The sequence below is a fragment of the Pinus tabuliformis genome, chromosome 4_1 (genome assembly GCF_031772625.1).
Source record: "Pinus tabuliformis cultivar Carrire ecotype Pingquan chromosome 4_1, CPIR1, whole genome shotgun sequence".
In the NCBI taxonomy this organism is placed as follows: Eukaryota; Viridiplantae; Streptophyta; class Pinopsida; order Pinales; family Pinaceae; genus Pinus; species Pinus tabuliformis.
This window is the reverse complement of record NC_142303.1, coordinates 281,966,290-281,986,795: the sequence shown is the minus strand read 5'-3', so window position 1 is coordinate 281,986,795 and position 20,506 is coordinate 281,966,290. Positions and strand designations below refer to the sequence as shown.

The 20,506-nt window shown below is 33.9% G+C and overlaps 1 pseudogene across 1 annotated transcript; it reads right to left on the bottom strand.

Annotated features, from left to right (window-relative positions):
- Positions 1 to 497: 497 nt before the first annotated feature.
- LOC149175364 (glycine-rich domain-containing protein 2-like) lies at positions 498 to 5,790 on the bottom strand (annotated as a pseudogene). Its single transcript, XR_016258011.1, has 9 exons — positions 5,363 to 5,790; positions 5,130 to 5,235; positions 4,702 to 4,980; positions 4,446 to 4,595; positions 3,325 to 3,630; positions 2,654 to 3,231; positions 2,414 to 2,541; positions 1,589 to 1,755; positions 498 to 1,471 (listed from the first exon to the last, which is right to left on the bottom strand). The product of XR_016258011.1 is annotated as a glycine-rich domain-containing protein 2-like (transcript).
- Between the last annotated feature and the right edge of the window lie 14,716 nt (positions 5,791 to 20,506).

Here is a 20,506-nt window from a genome sequence, read left to right as displayed (position 1 = left end):
ATAAGATAAGATATTATCTCCAATATCAAATCTTTTAAAATTTTTCAATGTCAAACAATTAAACTAATAAATTAAAAAACCAATATCCATATTTTTTTAATTAAAATTAAAATAAAATTATTTACATACAAATTTTTATTATATAAATAAATGAGAAAATTAAGTTGTACCCATTATTTCTTTCTTTATTTTTCTCCATTCTAGAGGAATTGATATTTAAATAATATTTGTATTTTAGATGATACGGAATTGCAATCCTTATATTTTTACCATTTTCTAAATGCATCCTATATTACATTATAATGTTAAAAGAAATAGGTTAATAATATATTTTTACTATTTTCTAAACTCATCTTGTACTCGGTCACATTATCTTTAAATCAGTAACGTCACCAGCACTATCTTAATAATACACTTTCTCAACTACTCTATATCTATTAAAAAAAAAAACATTATAATAATTAATATATTAAAAATAAAAATTCCATAACAGTCTATTAAATTAAATAATTATCTAAATTAAGAAAGTTCATATGTTGTATTTCAAAAGGAGTAAAAGAATCACACTTCGAAAATCTCTGTGCACCGTTGACTCTCACAACGAGGAAGGACCCAGAAAGCCCCTTCACCCCACGAGAAAAACGAACCTGTCACCTCGCTTTCATAAACTCATCTCGGTCTGCGAGAAATATCTGTCTGACGCTGTGCTGATGTCTGCAACATTGTGCACTGGGATATGGATCCTTTCATCATCACGGATATGGTGGGTCTATGATCGAAGACCACGACAAGGTACCCATTAACGTGTTTCACTGTTCTTAAATTTTTTTCGAATGACTGTCGGAGGAAGACTTCCTCCTATGTCTCTCCGCAGGAAATCCACTGAAAGACTTCCAAGAAGATTCCACTCCTCCTTCCTCGGCCACACCAATTTTAAACGCATTTCCAGAAGATCCCGCCTTATGAATCCCACTGTTCTTATAATAAGCTCTGTTTGTTGAGGCTGCAGCAGTGTTCTTGTAAAGCCAGCTCCCGTTTCTGTATACATGAGTTGCCTCCTCCGAGTTAAGAGTGGGCTGCTCATCTACTGGTGGGAGCCCTAGAACTTCCCTCGGATTCAAATACCAGAAATTTAGATCAGGCATTGATGGCGAATTTGGATCACTACTGATCCCCAGTCTCTGCTTCCGGGTTTCGCCTTTTTCATTCTTCTTCTGATAAAAAGATTGCCCAGATTATTGGCCCCGAAGTCCGCTACAGTGCGAAAGGTGGCTTCGCACAGAAGCAATATGAGAACTGCATCTTCTTCTGGCAGAAATTCCATGGCAGACACTTTCCAGTTGAATAGAGCGGTGGCCTTCCCTTGGGGACATTGTGCCGTGTATCGAACCAGAGTTACAAATCCTTCTTCTTCCTCCGATTTTGCTCCCGTCACTTGGTATTCCAGCTTTCGTCCATTCAGCAATCTCGCCTGCAACCATATGACATCAATGCAGACATTAATAAATTTAATCAAACTGATCTGTTGCCCCAAAACTTTTAGCATATTTACATAAATTGGCCTGCAACAGCGTTAAAATATTCATACCGATTTGCCTTTTGGAGTATTCTTAAGCGTGAATTCGAGGTGTCTCTCCCATTGGATCTGTTGGATAGGCATCTGGATGGTGAAGATCTCGCCACTGGATAGTGACCACGTCATTTTATGGTTTTCCAGATCATCTGCTATGGGAGTTGCAGTGCCCACTACTTTCTCTGCCGCCATTTTTGAATGCAAAAGAAAAATTTAGAATTTTTTCTTTATCATAGATAATATACAGTTAATTGCATTTTAGTTAACCAGGACTATCCACTTGCATAAGATAGTTCATTGATGATTGCATGGCCATTTAACTGGTTTATACTATTTCCACTTGAATAATGCATCATATAGTTAACTGATTATTACTGTATGGTCATTGAACTAGGACTATTTCTACTTGTATGAGATAATTAACTAGTGAGGCATGACTAGTTGTATGTATGACATAATTAAGAAAGTTAATTAAAACTAAATAAAATATTAGTTTTTTTTAGTGCTGTTCACACCTCTACATTTACTATTAGACTCTAGATTTATTACTAGACTCAAAACTATATTAGTTCAAAGATGTAAAATATAAAATTTATATTTTATACATTCCCTAACTTTTTTTCATTTCTTTTCTCTATCAATTTTTTTTTTTTTTTTTCTAACCAATTTTATTCATTATTTTGTACTTAAATCCAACCTTATCTACAATTTCACATCCAGGGGTTTTCTTTCTTTTTTCTAACCAATTTTATTCATTATTTTGTACTTAAATCCAACCTTATCTACAATTTCACATCCAGGGGCTGCCCGGACAACTCAGGCTATATTTAAGTGAATTACCTGGAGTAATGCCAATAGATCCATAGACGTAGTTCCAAGAACCCTCACAAATTTGGATAACTCTCTCATTCCAGTCCACTCCTACTGGTCCATCACCTCTTCTCTTCTTCCATGTACCTCTGGCAACTCTGTCAGGTTAACCCAACATTTCAGTTATGTTGTAAATTCAAGATTTTATATGCTCTTGAAATCTTGCAACTGGAATTTTAATATTTCAAAGATGAACTGATGATTAATCACCTGATGCGTACGACGAAACATTCTTTCCCGGCATGGTTGAATACAGTCCTGGAAATCCAACGTCCTTCCTGAGGACGGTTCTTGTTCATCCGAACAATATAGTCTGATAACATGGCCCCACTGTCATCTGTCACGAGATCCGGGACACATTTTAATAAATATGGAGCTTGAATTGGTGGAGTGATCGATGCAATTATTCGAATCAGGGGTTGGTGATCTGTACTGGAATTTGGAGTTGAGATATTTGATTTTACTGTAATCGTCTTGTCTATAGTCAGCGATGAAGTTTGCAGCATTTCAATCCAGAGAAAGCCCAGTTTATCCAGACGCTTAGATCTTCCCAGAGGACTAATACAAGATGAATTCATGGAGGATCGGAGTTCGAGTAGCAGACCTCTGGTGCTCAATTCGCATTGTAAGGTCCATGGCTTCTGCCATCTGTTACCAGTTGAGAGCTTCGCCAGAGATTTGTCTGACTTCAATCGCTTATATGAATCGAGTGCCCTGAGACGGAGAAATAAGTGTTTGAATTCTTTCTTGCTTTCAGCGTTTGCTACGCCTTTTATAAGAATGCCGACCTGCTCAGCAATTCAACAATTCAAAACTGTGCATTTTGCACAAAATAGAGAGGCATAATTCAGAAGGGCTCCATAAATCGATGTTCATTTTACCTCCATGACATATCTGGGTTCCAGTGTCTCACGGTTTCTATTCACATCTGTTTCTTGATTCTCCCAGTACATCGGTTTTGGGTTGTTAAGCCCTCCCAGTGCTTTAGAGATTGGAAGAGGTGTTGAAAGGATGGACTCGAACAAAGCACCTGCTTTCTGGTATGGCTTTCCGTAAGTGTTCTCCCAGAGTCTTGCAGTCTCATGGAGATCTTCCTCGGACATGTTATTCGGTCCTCGTGCTATTGCAGTTCCCCCAGTTACTCTGTCTACCCACTCCATATCTTTCGTGTAGGCCACTGGCGAGTTCTGGTAATGGCAACAAAAGAAAACAGATTATTCAGATCAACGAAAAGGAAAAGACTGCGAATTTGCTGAGTCCTTATCAGATCGAATTTGGGTGCATTTAAATACTAGCATGTGGAGTTTTGCCGTTACACCAAAATCTTCAGGTATTGGTAAACATTATAAATCAGTAACTAGGATTTCCAGGGTGGAAATTACAGATTTTATAGAGGTGTGGTGATTCTTCCCACACCCCCCTCAAATGCAACTCAGGGGAATCGAACCTGGGTCCAGATTCTATAGAGGTGCTGTGATTCTTCCAACACCCCCCTCAAACGCAACTTGAGGGAATCCAACCTAGATCCAAGCTCTGATACCATGTGAAGGTTTGCCATTACACCAAAACCTACAGGTGTTGGTAAACATTACAAACCAGTAACTAGGATCCCCAGAGTGGAAATTACGGAGTCTATAGAGGTGCAGTGATTTTTCCAACATAGCAGAGAAATTAACCAAAGGGCTTGACATTTTTCAGTCTAGATATCAACGCAGAGTGCTTGGACAATTTTATAAGATTAGGAAGGATCTGTAAAGAAAGAGCCTAATTCTAATTAATACACGAAATGGCCTTTTTCCTGTTCTCCTTTCTCAGAATTTAAAATTTAAAGGAGATTTTCAAGAATTATAAGTTTAGTTATTTAACTTGCAATGAAATCAAATTCTGGTTAGAAATTGTATTACTAAATTCTTCCCAAAAAAATCATTTCTTCTATTAATTTTTTCATAACGCCAATAACAAATCTATCTTGTAAACAATATAGTAGTAAACCTGCTCTTACCTGGTAGGCTGTCCATATGAGAATGATATCCAAGGTTGGGACGCAAGTTGTGAAGATTTCACTGTACTTCTTTACCAAATACAAAAAGCATTTGAATCGTTCAGTGGCAGCCACTAGGAATGCATATTCCCACATATATGGTTGAAAAACCTGTGAATTTTAACCCCAGCATCTGCATCCATCAGAACGGTCACAATAACAAAAATCACACTGTTTTGAAATCAATTGATATTACGACTTCAAACTATCGAGATACCTGCTGCTGGTACAGAGAGGCTTGCGTGGATATGGCGGCGACGAGGTCAAAATCGTCATCCTCGGCGCTGCTTTCCGAACTCACATTCACAGGATGCACCGCGCCGCTGTCCGAACCTAGCCGTGGTTTGACTCGCAGCTCGAAAGGCTCCGAAGGAAATCTCTCAGTCCATATTTTCCTGCATCTTTCCAGCGAATCAGCTTCGCTGTTAGACTCAAGAAACAGCGGCTTGTCGATAATTCTTCCAAAACGAGAAAAGCAGTATCGACGGTACGAATCCTGAGTGAAAAAGAAGTATAATATCTGCGTTCAGATTCGAACCTTGAACGTGCCCATATAAAAACCAAAAGACAAACAGCTTTTAAAGATAATGGGTATCCTATCTCATTAATGAAAATTCAATGCTAAGCTCAGGATTAATAACTAACCGGATTCAAGCAATGACAGTGCCAAACCCATTGAACGTCGAAGGGAGGCAACAGAGTCTGCGAATGACCAAACTCCGCTGCCAAAGGCATCCAAAACTGCTTATACCTGCAAATACCAGAAAAAAGCACAATTAGTCCACATAATTCCAATTTCAAGAATCGCTTTACATTTAGAAATCAAAGAAAGATTTGAGTTCCTGATATGCATTTCATTTAATCCTCCATGAACAAACCTTCTAATGGCCTCCAACACCACAGGTCCATGATGAAGACAAGGCATATTACCCACTGCCTTGAGAAATTGAAGCTGTTTTTTAGCAGCAGCCACCAAATCAACGCTGAAGATAATGTCCTTGGCAGCTTCAATTTCATTTTCAGCACCAGTGCCACCAGCCGAAGCCGTATCAATATATCGAAATTTGGGCGCCATTTTCAACTATTTCAATCTTCGAATTCCCGAATTGAAACAAAGCGTGCTAGCAGAACCTTAAATTAGTCGAACGATGAGTGTTGCAGGTGTTGAACCGATCGTGGTTCCTGGTTCTGTTTAACGTTAAAATCATGTACAGAGGTGAAAGTAAACACAATACCAGTTTCTGAAAAAATGGGATGGTGCTCTCTAAAAGGTCTCCCAAAATGGATTCGATGAAGATTCGGCTTCATATTATAATGATGACAGACAAGATGGTTGAGAGGAATATTTGAAGACACGTTTGTCAGTGGACTGGAGCGTACATTTCGCGTCAGCAGCCCTAAGTAGTTGTGAGTAGCTGCCACGTGGATTACATTTTGCCGTGTTCCACAGTTCGTTTTGATTCCGACCACCATGGGCATGGAACCATAAAATGCCAGCCTGACAAAGGAAAAATTTCGTCCCCCTCTCACATAATCACACGTGTCTTTCTACTTTTGTCGAGACAAAGCTGGCACAAGCGAATAATTACAGTTAACGAACAATTTTGGCAATTATTGTCAAACTTCTGATCCCTGCCTTGAAGGACGCGTGTACGGTTTAAAATTTTATACGGCTGACAACGTGCCACGACACACTATAAGTTTGGTGTGATCTCAACTATGAGGCCAACGTGTTTGTCTCAAATGTTTGGAAGCCTAATGAGGTTCGACTTTGATTTGACAACAGGGAAGGCGGTGGGCGGGCTGGGAGCAATGATCAAATTTGAATGCCGGTTTTTAATTTTATTGGGAAGGGACACATATTCATTTAACTCTTCAACGATGAAAAGTTATAAAAGAATTGCATTTCTACTTAAAAAATTATATATTAAATAAATCGTTTATAAAAAAATTTAATAATGAAATAATGTCTTTCTAAATATTTAAAATTTTAACAATCGAGAGTAGTTACATTAAAACATTATAAAATTTCAATATAATTAGTAAAAAATAAAAAATAAAAATTTCAATAAAAAAAGGTATATATATGTTTCTTCTATTCATTCCATGATCTTCAAAAGTATTTGGATTTAATAATTGAAAATATAAATCTATTTTCCTAATAGAAATGGATTTCTAGTTTTCATTTATTTCCATACATCATAAGTAGCATTCCAATCTACTTCATTTAGAGGATGAGGTACACTTAGAGCTAATAAATATTAACATATCTAGTGTCTCCAATGAAAGTCTTTATCTATCATCATTTTTTATCATGTTTAATTTTCAGAAACCTCTTTCACACACTAACGTGGTTGTTAGGATAACGAGAATAGCTTTCCATAATTTCATCAAATATGAAAAGTCTTCAAACCATTCATGTTTATCTCCACATAGGTCCCATGTCATACATATTCTTTTTAGGGTATGATTTACAAATAATACAAATAAATTCATCAATTTCACCCAAACATCTAGTAGTATACATAATAGATGATTCCCCAACGCTAAATTTTTCACATAAACATTTCAACTATATTTTTGTTGGATAATTTATATCATTAACTTCTTCATAATAATGTTGAGAAGCAAAAAAATTAGCCACATTAAATACATGCAAATCTATGAATCTCTTATCTAAATATTTAATCATCTTTACAACAAAACATTTTCCCAAGAGAATACAATCATTTAGTAGCCCCAATCTTTTCATCTTTGGAAAAGTTTCGAACCTCAATGGATGTAAATATACCATACCTATGCTATCTGCAAATTCAAGGGCTCATCTTTATGCTTTAACTAAAAAAGAAGACATGTGCACTACATCTACAACAAAAATGCTTCCCAAAATACGTTTGTGAAGCGTGCTAATAGAAACATCTAAAGTAGTTCTAGTAGATGTAATATCAACATGATCCTCTTCGAAATTTTGATTTAACTTATTTAATTCAACGAGCATGTTTGCGAGTAGATGGATGCAAAATTGCACTTGAATATTGTTGCCAACTCATAAAAAAAAATCACCCCTAACACGAGTGCATGAGTTTAATAATTTTTTCCATGACCATTCCTCTAGAGAGCGTCTAATTTGATGAATTTTTAAGACCACTAACTTAGTGATTTGAAATGTATACATTAGCTCTCTCCATTGTCCATGTTTTTTAGTTAATTTCCCAAGCCATGAATAAACTTTGTTTCCAAATTTGTTAATATATTGCAACTATCAAAAATGAGATGAAGCCTCACTGGTTTTTAATTCTTCCATATGAGATATGCAATGGATAACTAATAAATGAGGAGCATATGAAGCTTAGAAGATAAACCTTCATGAATACCCCTCATGGAAGATGCATCATCTGAACCAAAACAAACAAACTTCATCAAATATAAATCCATTTATGCTAAAAGAGTTCTCACTAGATCATACATACATTGAGCTATTCCATCCTCTATTTGAAGCAAACATATAAACTTTGTTAAACATTGACATCTTCCTGCATTCATCAAATATGTAATATAAATAATCAATTGGTGTTTCATAATTTGATCAGTGTTTTTATCAACTAAAATTGAGTAAAATGGGTCATATGTAAAATCTCCTATTTAGTTTGTTCCAATACACCTCTTTAGAAACTTGAAGAAACTCTTTTCTTGGTGTGGTATTTGTGTATGCAAAATATTCATCTGTTAGAAGCATGTGTGGAGTGCATTTATACCTATTCAAGTCACATATTGACTTATACATTTCTAAATATAAATCATGTATAACAACAAAATACATGTTTTCAATCACTGATATAATTCTCTCATTCTCAACATCTACTATTAGTTCTACATGTTTAGTGATTGAAATATTGCTCCATTTTCTTTTTCCCTCCAAAAGTTGTAAAAAACAATTATGAGCTTTTGATTTTGCATGGCCACTTAGACCACTAACTTGAAGAGTGGTAGTTACCTATTTTGCAAATGGAGTCTCACTTTTAAATTTAACACATCAAGAACATTTTATCCTTTCATTACCATTACAATATTTTACAACATAAGCCCATGTAAATCTTGTATTTCATTTAGATTTGAATATTATTCTGTGTTTCTTTGATGGGTTCTCTCTTTCAACAAGCTCTGCACTATTTGATTCATCATATTCATGTAGATGAGAATCAACTATATTTTGAATATCACATGGTTGATTAGAATGTCGTGCAAGGCATAGGAGACATTTTTCAAGATTTACACCAATTAAATAAATAAGAACAATAGAATAAGTAAATTCATAAATTAAAAACCCCTCAGCAAGATTGAGATTGACAAAATTAAACCTTAGCAAGATGCTATAGGATTTGACTATAGATTTCTTGATAGGTTATTCAATGCTTTGTTAAATTATGTTTTGTAAAATTCAAGGAAACATCTAGCTTTATGATAGAGAACAAAGGCTTCATAAAAAATGATACTTGGACCAGAAATCTGTATGGATTCAAGCAACAGAGCAAAACTAGCAAGAGTTTGAATGAGAGTGGTACCACTGTGAAGTCCAATACCCTCAGTATAAGATAAATATTATTTTCATAGTTGGTAGATTCATATAATTATGACAATACAAATTTCCACCATTAACAATGTAGAAAACAACTCCAACACCCATGCTTGGGATGGAAGGATGAAAAACAGTTGCATCGTGGGTATCTAGCCACATTGTTGATTTCCTGGGGTGTGGATTCTATTGTGCCCAGGATACATTGTGTGACCACGAAGGTTGCCATTACTTCAAGGAGTGTGGCAATAAAGAATCCATATAATGAAAAACCAAATGCCAGTAAAGATATGAGGAGGATAATGAAGAATACCTTATAGTCTATCTTCGAACAATAATTTTCCTTCTATAGATGATGCGTTTCAATTCAAATGAAAATGGAAAAAATGGATGCACGGAAATAACACTCAAGGATAATCGGGGAGGAGTGAGAGCATGCACAAAATTGTTAAATAAGTATTCGATGTGCTCCATAGACTTATGCTAGGTGTAATAGTACCACGAATATTGCATGTCTTGATATTACCATAACTTTTTCTTGATATTACCATGGGAGTGAGAGCATGCACAAAATTGTTAAATAAGTATTCAATGTGCTCCACAGACCTACGCTAGGTGTAACAATACCATGAATATTGCATGTCTTGATATTACCATAACTTCTTCAATACCATGAATATTGCATGTCTTGATATTACCATAACTTCTTCTTAATATTACCACGATACTTTTGTTGCATGTCATGTAATAGTACCATGACTTTTTCTTGATATTTTCCCTGTATATTAAAATTATGATCATATTCATAAAGTTTGTAAGTTAGTTTTGATTATTTAGATATAGATTTTTTTGCTACTTTTACTTTTTTATGAGTATGTTTTGGTTTTTTTAATTCGAATATTGTTTTATAAAATACGTAAACTTAATAAAATTCTACTCTTTTACCATTGATTTGGTTTTTTTTAATGTGAAGTAAATTCATATAATCTACAACTTATATGATTAATAAAAAACCTTAACAAGAAGGAAAAATGTTTTTTTGAAATCGTTTTATAGATTAATAATATAAAATCTAAAAAGCATTTAGCATGAACAAAAGCCTTTTTCATTTATAAATTATCTATTAACGTAATTTTTTTTAATAATAAATTTATAAATAACATCAAATGATGATTAATTCTATTATTAATTTGAGAATAAAATTGTCCAAAAAAAATAAAACCAAAACATATAAAATCGATATTTGAAAAGCCCAATAGCATTCTTAATTTACATCCTCAATCACTACTGTTCTATATGCATTTTTACGAAAAAGGTTCTATAAAGTTAAAATTTTCCAATACTCTAGAAAAAAAAATAAAGCCAAAATCTATAAAAATCGATATTTGAAAAGCCCAAGAGCATTGTTAAATTATATCCTCAAACACTAATGTTCTATATAAATTTTAACGAAGAGGTTCTATAAACATTTTTATTGAGATTTATTTTGATGAATGTATGAAGGTGTTATCATTTCAATTTGGTCACCTTATTTAGTGTTTCCATGTTTACATTGGTTTTTTCTAATCTTACATTTCTCATCATTAATATAATCATTGACAAGTAATTAGTTGTCAAGGTTCCTTTTTGCTTTACAAATTAGAGGTTCCTTGTTTAAGAAATGAATCATCATACTCAGGTTATAAATTTGATGGGCATTCCTCCCTGTCAAGGATTTTTTTTATAATAAATTTTTTTAAGTAGTGTTTTACATGAGGTTTAATTTTTATTTTACTTATTATTATTATTTAAATATGATGTATTACATTTTTTTGTTTTTTTGGTTAATAATAAGTTTTTAGTAATATAAATTTTGTATTTTGTCTTTGTTTGACATCAAAATATATCTTTATATTTTATATTATTTTAAATATATTAAATAGGTTATTTTTTATCGAAGAAAGTTATTTTTTCTATGTATTTAATTTTGTGAATTGTGAGGAGTTCACTTCTTTTTTTTTCAACTGAAAAGGAGGAGAAAAATAGAAATCACATAAGAGACTAATTATTTTAATTAATTAAATAATAATAAAAAATAAATTAAAATTATCATTTAATTCTGATTATTGAATAATCACTTTTATCTTACTAGATTATTTATAATGATTTTAAAACATACTTTCAGTCTTACCCAACTATTATTTTTTTATGAATATATGTGACTTCGAAATAAAAAAATTCAAATTAAAACTCATTTACTATGATTTTAAAGCATCCTTTCAGTCTTAAACAACAATTAAAATTTTATGAATAAACTTGACTTTGGAAATAAATAAATTCAAATTATGAGTAGAATTTTTTGGGGTAAGTTATGAGATGCACAAGATTCATTGTATAATCCCAACGGGGAGTATGAGACTAGAGAGACTAATTATTTTTATTAAATAAATAATAAAACAAATTAAAATCATGATTTAGTTCTAATAATCATCTTTATCTTATTAGATTGCTTACTATGCTTTTCAAATTACTATGATTCCAAAGTATACTTTCAATCTTAAGAAACCATTAAAATTCTATGAATAAACTTGACTTTAGAAATAAATAAATTCAAATTAGTATTCCTCCTACCTCTCCTCTCTTTTGGCTATAGCTTTCTCATTGAACAACTTGGTAGCTTCATAGTCATGAACAACCTGCATACATTAAACCAAATTCATTAATATATCAATTCAAATCAACATAAATGAATCCTTAAGAAAACAAAACTATCTTAGAGAAAATCTAAACTGGTTGAAAAGATTAAAACTTACATGTTTTGCATCAAGCGGGGGGTGTTGTGCTTGACTAATTGATATATAGAAGGATTACACTACTCTTACATTCCATAATGGATTTACTCAAGCCTTTAAATATGCTTCACCATAACAAATACCAAGGGCAAAACCATGGGTTGTCAAAACCTGGAGCTAAAAAACCTTAAATGTTAAATTATTAATTTTATTTTGTTATTTTATTTTATTTTTATTTTTATTTTTTTTCTCGGTAAAGCTAGCTAATCTATTATATTATATACAAGTAAACATTACATGCAAAAAGACAGGCCGTCCAGGGCCAACTGTGGCACCTTGGATAGCTTTGTTTGACACAGAATTCGCCCTCGCAGGGGCAGCACCTCCAGGATGTACCAAAACTTATGACACAGAGTTGATCTCAGACAGTAATGAAACGGTCCGCGCAGGGGCTTCCAACAAAAAAACTCATAGTAGACCTTGCCATGACGCATAACAGACAGACACAAAATATGAAAAAGAACTGAAAGTATACAAACATAGAAATGTAGCATAGTCCAGATACCAGCCGAGACCTCTAACCTATACCAGACCCGAGAGAGAGAAAAGTAAGCCGGAGAGTGCCTCTGGGGATTAATCTTTAGGCTCTTCCTCAATGATGTAGCTCCAGCCTTGGCCTTCAGGGATGCCTTCCCACATTGCCATAGGATCCTTCGCTGTGGCCGGCGGTTCCTGCTCTGGAGGTCGGGGAGGGGCTTGCTGAAGCTCCTTCCCTGAATTGCCCTTTTCAATTGGTGGCTGCAGCACTGGACTTTCCTCACAATTGCCTTCTGGAAGTATCTCAGCCGAAACCGGTTGCTTTCCATCTTCGTTCCCCTCAGGAACCTTCGTAAAGAGAACTGAGATATGAGCGTTAATGCCTGCATTTTCCCGCGAGCTGCCCAGGGTGAAAACAACTGAGCCGAATGCTGGAAGCATGGACTCTCCTCCATTGGAGCTGCCGACCTCCAAGAACTAACTGGCTAGAATTGGTATGGCTCCCGCCCTCCTGTAGCAGTAGCATATTTTATTTTTATTTTACTCAGTCAAGATGTTTACATAACATAACAACACATTACAATTTACAAAATCTCTTCTAGACTAGGTTGGAGAGCCTCTTTGTGCAATAATCAGTCATGTAAAAATTCAATTCTCTATTATTAACTATAGAAGAGTTATCAAAAATGCATTTTAAACAACAATTTTTTATTATTATTATTGAAATTGGTGAGAAAGTTTATTTCGTTTGGAGAGCCTCTTTGCCCAATAATTAGCTATGTAAAAATTCAATTCTCTATTATTAATTTTAGAAGAGTTATCAAAAATGCATTTTAAACAACAAAAAATATTTTTTTTATTGAAATTGTTTTGCCAACTTCAAGTGAGAAAGTTTATTTCATCTATAAGTTAGACTAAGCCTTTCATAGAAAAATCAAAACTTTTTGTTAGTTTATGGAGGTAAATTTTAAATATACTGGTCAATTTGGCGTTTTAAAAAATTAATTAAATGTCATTAATGACATGCAAATTTATGAATTCATACTTATGTGTAGAAATCACATAGAAGAAAATTATGTCGACTTGTTTCGAACCAGCTAGTGTGGTTCATCATCAGGACCAGATGAAGATGCAAATCATGGCACATGCTTAAATAGAGGGCCGGCCTTTCGAACCAGCTAGTGTGGTTCATCATCGACCAAATGAAGATGCAGATCATGGCATAGGGTTAAATAGAGGGAGATGTGGACACCAAAAGATGATATAACGCCTAGTTTATGAAAAATAATATTTTAATAATGATTATTAAGATCAAATAATATTCCTATAATGACTAATATAATAGTTAGTTTAAGAATAATATTATTATAATTTATAACAATTATTAAAAAAAATGAATTAAGAAAGATCGAAAAACCTAAACATTAATAAGAAATAAACAATCCAAGTCAACCAAATAAAATATTCCCTGTATTTGGTTGACTTGGATTGTTTGTTTCTTATTAATGTTTATGTTTTTCCATCTTTCTTAATTCATTTTTTTAATTATTATAAATTATAATATTATTATTCTTAAACTAACCGTTATATTAGTTGTTATAGGAATATTATTTGATCTTAATAATCATTATTAAAATATTATTTTTCATAAACTGGTCGTTATATGATCTTTTGGTCTCTACAACGCCCTCTATTTAAGAATGTGCCATGATCTGCATCTTCATCTGGTCCTAATGATGAACCACACTAATTGATTCGAAAATTTTCTTCTATACCAAAACGATTCTTCTTATTGACATGCAAATTTTAAAAATGCTAATAAATAACCATTAAAAAAGTGAAATGCAAATAAATACCCATTAAATTTAACCATTAATTCATACCACACCTTATAGGTCAAAACCACTAATTCACACCACACCGGACTAAAAGCAAAGAAAATAAAATTTGGAGGCCACATGTTTGGATAACATCCAACACCTTACCCAGGAAATCCTTCTCTCTCAAAACCACATTTCTTTAAATATAAACAAAATGTTAGGGGAGCAAGGGGATTCAGCCTAGATAAGCTTATATTTGAAGATTTTGAGGGTTTATAAGGTGAGTATCCATTTCACAACTTAGAAGATAGTTTCAATATTATTAGTACACCACTGAATATAACATTGTTTTTTAAATGTAGATGAAAAAAGATTCGCTATACAATAAAATAATTATAAAAATTATTGAAAAGTGTTCTTTAATTATTTTTTATTCAAATATATGTCATAATTCCAATGTCCTTCTTTCTAACATGTTGTCATTGGGGTTTCAATGTGGTGTTTAGTTAGTAAATGTGGTCAAATTCTTTCAAAACTATTTTTTCCCTTAAACATTGATCAAAGGGCAATAATTTTCACAAGCATAAAAAAAGGAAGAGAACTAAGATCTAAACATTAAGAATATTGGTGTTTACTTTTACTAAGAAAATCAAGACTACCAACATATTAGCGGGCTTTATAGAGAAAGTTCCATAAAGATTGAGTTGGGTTCTTGACACGGAAGAAAGAAAAAGAAAGAACACAGGATACCCAAACTTAGCTTGAGAAGTTTGGTGGTTTCAAGCATTTGGGTTGTGTAGAAATGACCCAAAATGAAATGGGTCCATAGGTATAGTTGTGATGGGTTGATGGATGGAAGAATTACGAGGTAGGTCCCAAGGAAAATACATTAATGAACAAATGATACATAGAGAAAACCTTTCTAGACACATGAAACAACACCTACAAGCTTTAGTAATTCATAAACATAGAAGAAATATATCCAAATTCTTTATGGAGAAGGCCACGCTAATTGTAACAACCACTGAGGTAGAGGGGGCTACCTAATCATACCAACTTCCACACAAATAGAATAAGGGCCACCCAAAATATATCCATTTATCTATGGATAGAGGGAATGGACCATCCTAGCCATATTCATTCCAAGAGTAGATCATGACTCTATCAATCAGCTCCAAAACTACTATTTTTAATTGTTGTAGAGTGATATTGTTGAGTCATTTAGCTCTTAGATTGCTTATTCTTAGGTGTTAGTAATCATGCACATAAATAATTTTATGGCGATGGTCTAACATCTCTTTTAGGAGAGTTGGAAGGATGTTAGAGGATATGCGGTATGCATGATATGGGTACAAGCCAATGTACATGTGGATTAATATTTGTACATGAACTTAGTTGAGATGGTTCGTCAGGTGCAACACCATCATGGTATGTATGTTGTTATTCTTATCCATTTATGCATAAAAACCCCAAGTCTTAAGTTTATATAGCTTGTGCTCATCTATGGGTTTTGAACTTTCTTATTGTGAGTTTAATTGAAATATGTGTAATTGAGTACAATAGTTGTCCAAAATCCTACAGTGGTGGAAACCATCATTTTTTTTTTAAATCATAAACAAAAATGTTCAATGAAAGCACCAACTATAATCTTCATCTATGGGGTTGCCATTGCCCATTCTCTTTACAAATAAAGTATCATGTTTTCATGGGTAAGTCTCATGATTTTAGTGACTACATTTACATATTCCATGAGTGTGATGTTTCCTTTGATGATGAAGACTTGCCTCTATGCATAGTTGATGTGAAAAAAACTAAATTTGGGCTAGAGGGACTCAAAAGCTACAATATAGCTGGAAACTAGTATTTCCTAGAGCACAAACAAATATTTCCTTGAAGTCATGTAGGTGTACATGTGTCGATTATGTTTTGTTTTTAGGGTCTCTTTTGGATCAATCTATACAACATTAAAATATGTTATATGGATCTTTATTTCAATACATCTATTAATATCATTTTAGCCTAAGTTGTAAGGAAAACATCTCTATATAGATATGACTTAGTGGTGTTTTTTGAAATGTTGGGGTTTTAACATAACGAAACGACCCACACAAACACATGGATCAATTGTATTTTTTGAAATGTTGGAATCTAAATATAAGGAAATGACACACACCCACCCACCAACCCACCCGCCACACACATAGATGTGTGTGTGTGTGTGTGTGTGTGTTTGGATAGTAAAACCATGAACTAGAAACAAAAGGAAAATATAATTATATTTTTTCTTGAAAACACTCTCACATACTCAGAGATGAAAAATGTTATGCAAACCTTAGATTTGTGTGTTTTAGGATGGGTGAGAGGCCCTTTTATAGGCAAAGTTAGGGTTGCATTTTTATTTTTTGTTTTTATTTACTTTTCCAAGAAACAATTCACAAGGAAACCCAATAGGTGCTCCCCCACATTTGTGAATGACATATCTAGTAAACATATTGGTTTAGGTTGGTATCCCTTAGCCGAGGGGGATCAAACAAGGCACCTACTAGCACATAACTAGATTTTGAACATATCCTCCTACACTTCCAAACAAATAATGTATGAAGAGGGAACTCAAATTTCGATCCATAGAGATGTGCATAATAGATCATCCATATAAGTGGCCCTAGTAACATAGGTTTTAGTGATATATGGTGCATCAATCAATGGAAAACCTCAAGGACAAAGGTTTATCGACATGTAAGTATAAACATTGGGGGAGAGAGGGATCTCTAGCATGTTAACTATTTACAAACCCTTCTCAAGAAAGCTACACAAATGATTGTAGGGCTAGGAAAATGTATATGTAATGACATGAGTGAGAATCTATCATGCATGGAGGTGTGAAACATGATCACAAAATAGTGGAATATCACTCACAATGCATTGACTCTTGTGCAACATGGTTGCAACATGCAAAAAACATGGAACTAGGAATGGGGAAATATCAAAATCTACTAAACATTTTTTTTGACCGCATAGTAATGAACACCCTTTTGATGAATTTTTGACATTTTTTCCTTGGGTATATGCTCTAAAAACTTTCAACTATAAAGGAGAGAAGTTATTACCAATGAGTGAAAGTGGCAAAACTCAAACCAAGTATCCTATGAATTTAGGAATACTATTTTACCAAGGTTGTTAAATTGCATATCCTCTACCAGATCTTAGTTCTACAAGTGGACCACAGGTTACAACTCCAAGGTAAATGTAGGATGTCATCTTTATACCCTTATTCTTTAAAGGTGGTAGTAGTAGTAGAGGCTACCTCTTTTTTAGAAATGTTGAAGCCCATAATCATTTTTTGAATATTGACTTGAACACCATGTTTATTGCAACAGGACCTCAAATTTTCTAATGGTTTTTTAATTTCTTGCAATTGTATTAGTTAGGAAGATAATGTGCAATAACTGAATTTAAAGATGAGAATAAATTGAACTATCTTTTCAAAGAAGCTTATGAATTGTTACTGTAATTGGATTTGTGTAACAAGCATTGTATTTACACACTTGTTCTATGATCTATAGTTAATTTTTTTCTCAAACATAAATTTATTAGATTGGTTTGGTGATATTTTCCTTACAACACTAAGGAAATTATATCTTACTATGAGTTGCAATTCTTGTGATATATTAGTTCAAGTAAAAACTTGACCTCATATGTTCCTGAATAGTATACCATAACATATTTGGTTTCCATGTTGTTGGTATTTATTTTAAAATCTAAGGTGATTGGAGGATTGAATTGAATGCTCTAAAATTTTATTGTTTTTCAATTTTGGTATCAAAGTTTAAATATATTCATGTTCCTAGCCAAATAATTGTACGAGATGTCAAATACCATCATTATAAAGAAAATATCATTACTTCTAGTTATAGGATTAACTTGATCATTTGGTGTAGAAGACAAGTTCTTTCCAAAAGTTTGGTTTTCTAGGTGTGATTACATTCACATCCTAATAAGGAAGCGTTGACGATGTTGGACCCACCAACAAAAGTGATCTTCCCGATATGAAGTCCCAACTAGACCTCACATCATTTGGTGTAGGAGTCCCATTCGATACGACGACCTGGTTTCCATTATCTTAGCTCTTGTTCAGCACATGAGAGTGTTATGCTTGTAACTTTAAGAAAGCGAGGTGAGTATGCTTAGTGAGTGTGCAATGTAACTTTGTGTCTGGGTTCTCTCACTGTAAGGGAGAGGGTAAAAGTGAGCCTCTATATGAGAGGTAGTAGTACCACCCAGGCAAAGACACATGTGAAAACAACAAGGGTTTTTCCAACATCCATCGGAATAGTCCACAACGAATGTGACAGTCGTTAAAACCAAAGTGCAAGGGAAAACACGTACACCATCCAACAGAGTAGTCCACACAGGGGTGACAGTCGTTATAACCAAGGAAAACAAGAATGGTTTATCTGATGACCTGCGGAGTAGTTCACACGGACGAGACAACAATGATAAACAATACAACACATCTTCAACAATACAAGTACTAAAATAACCGACGTAGTTCAACTATCTTAGTACAAGTTGAGCAAACATGCATTACAAACATTTAAAGAATAACCTTACAAATGGATACAAAATGTGCGTGAAAACGTGCTGCTCTGAGACCACCCCCCGACAGGGTGGGCTACGTTCCCCCTATGACCCCCTTGCTGCGCCTGACGCAACGAAAAGGGGGGGATAGTCATGGAAAGAATATAACACACACCCAAGCATCACATCCTTGGAAGGCTTCATTTTCAACATTCTTTTTTGGTTTAATCATCAAGAGTACAAAGTTCTTACTAGCATTAACAAGCCTCTTCATTTGTCCAACATTCACAAGTGATAAATTCAACTTCTTGCTATGTGCTCTAACAATGTACTCAACCCCATCTTTAAACAAGTGATATTTGTTCTCATGGCGATGAAAGATGACTCTCCTATCATATAGATATGGGCTTCCCAAAACAATACCACAAATTTCAAGTGGAATGACATCAAGCTCTACCTCATCTATAAAATTTGCAGTGATGGCAAATCTCAATTTACACCTTTTTGTCACATGCAATTTTGCATTGTCACATATCCAACCTAAAGGATAAGGTTTAGGATATGGAGTGGTTTCCAAATTCAATTTCTTAACAATGTCTTCAGAAATAAGGTTTGCTTGTGATCCACTATCAAATAATGTATCTATCTTGGTATGTTTTTAAATGACTCTAATGTGGAAAAGCTCTATTCTTTATTTTTCATGTTGAGTTTCATTGAGGCTACTTGAAGAACTAGTACTTGCAATAGAGTCCTTACCTTTGAATCCCATGGCTATGATCTTTGTTTCATCCCTGGAATCGGATCCTAAATCATGTTGTGTAGTTGTAGCAGTCTTTTGTTTCCATTTGTTGTTAAACTTTTTTGGTCTCATTTCAAGATGAAGTTTCCAACAATGGTCTTCATCATGGCCTTCTTTTGAACAGTGTTTACATGTGAGTTTTTCTCCCTCTTTCTTGACTGAAGCATTCTTCTTCCCTTTTCCTTTGAATTTCCCCTTTCCTTTGTCTCCACTCTTAAATGGATTTTTTCTGCCCTCTTGAGGAACATTCTTCCCTCTTGCTTCTAAATGAGTTGCTTGTACACAAACTTCATCTAGTTTTGTAGGGTTAAACATGAGAATTGTGTGTCTCAAATAAATATGTATTCCTTCAATGTATTTGAGTAGAGTGTATTGAGAGGATAAATCTATACCCAAATCAAAGATCTTTTTCTAAATTCTTGAGTATAGCTTTGCACATTTTGACCTTTAGCTTGCCTAAAGTTTTGCCAATCCATAATAGCTTTTTGCATGTATGCTAATGGATAAAATTGCCTTCTTATTGCAACAACAAAATCATTCCAAGAGGATAAAACCTTACCATGTTTCTTCATGTCCTCTTGATTTTTGGCCTCCCACAAAATAAGTGTTGCATCATCCAATCTAAGAGAAGCAAGCTGAATTTTGGTCTCATCATCCTTGATTCTTTGTATCCTGCAATACACTTCAATCTGACGAACCCAATTATCTAATTTCTCAGCATTTACCTCTCCATTGTACATAGGAAATTCAAACTTTATATCAAGCTTTAGCAAAGGAGTTTTACCATGTCCCTTTGGAGAATTTGGAGGTGTTTGTGAAAGGGTTGAAGAAGTAGAAGAAGATGAGGATGAAGATGAGGATGAGGATGGAGGTGAAGGTGGTGGTTTGTCACCATTCCCTCCATTCCCTTTTGGAGGCTTGTCTCCTTTTCCTCCATCTCCTTT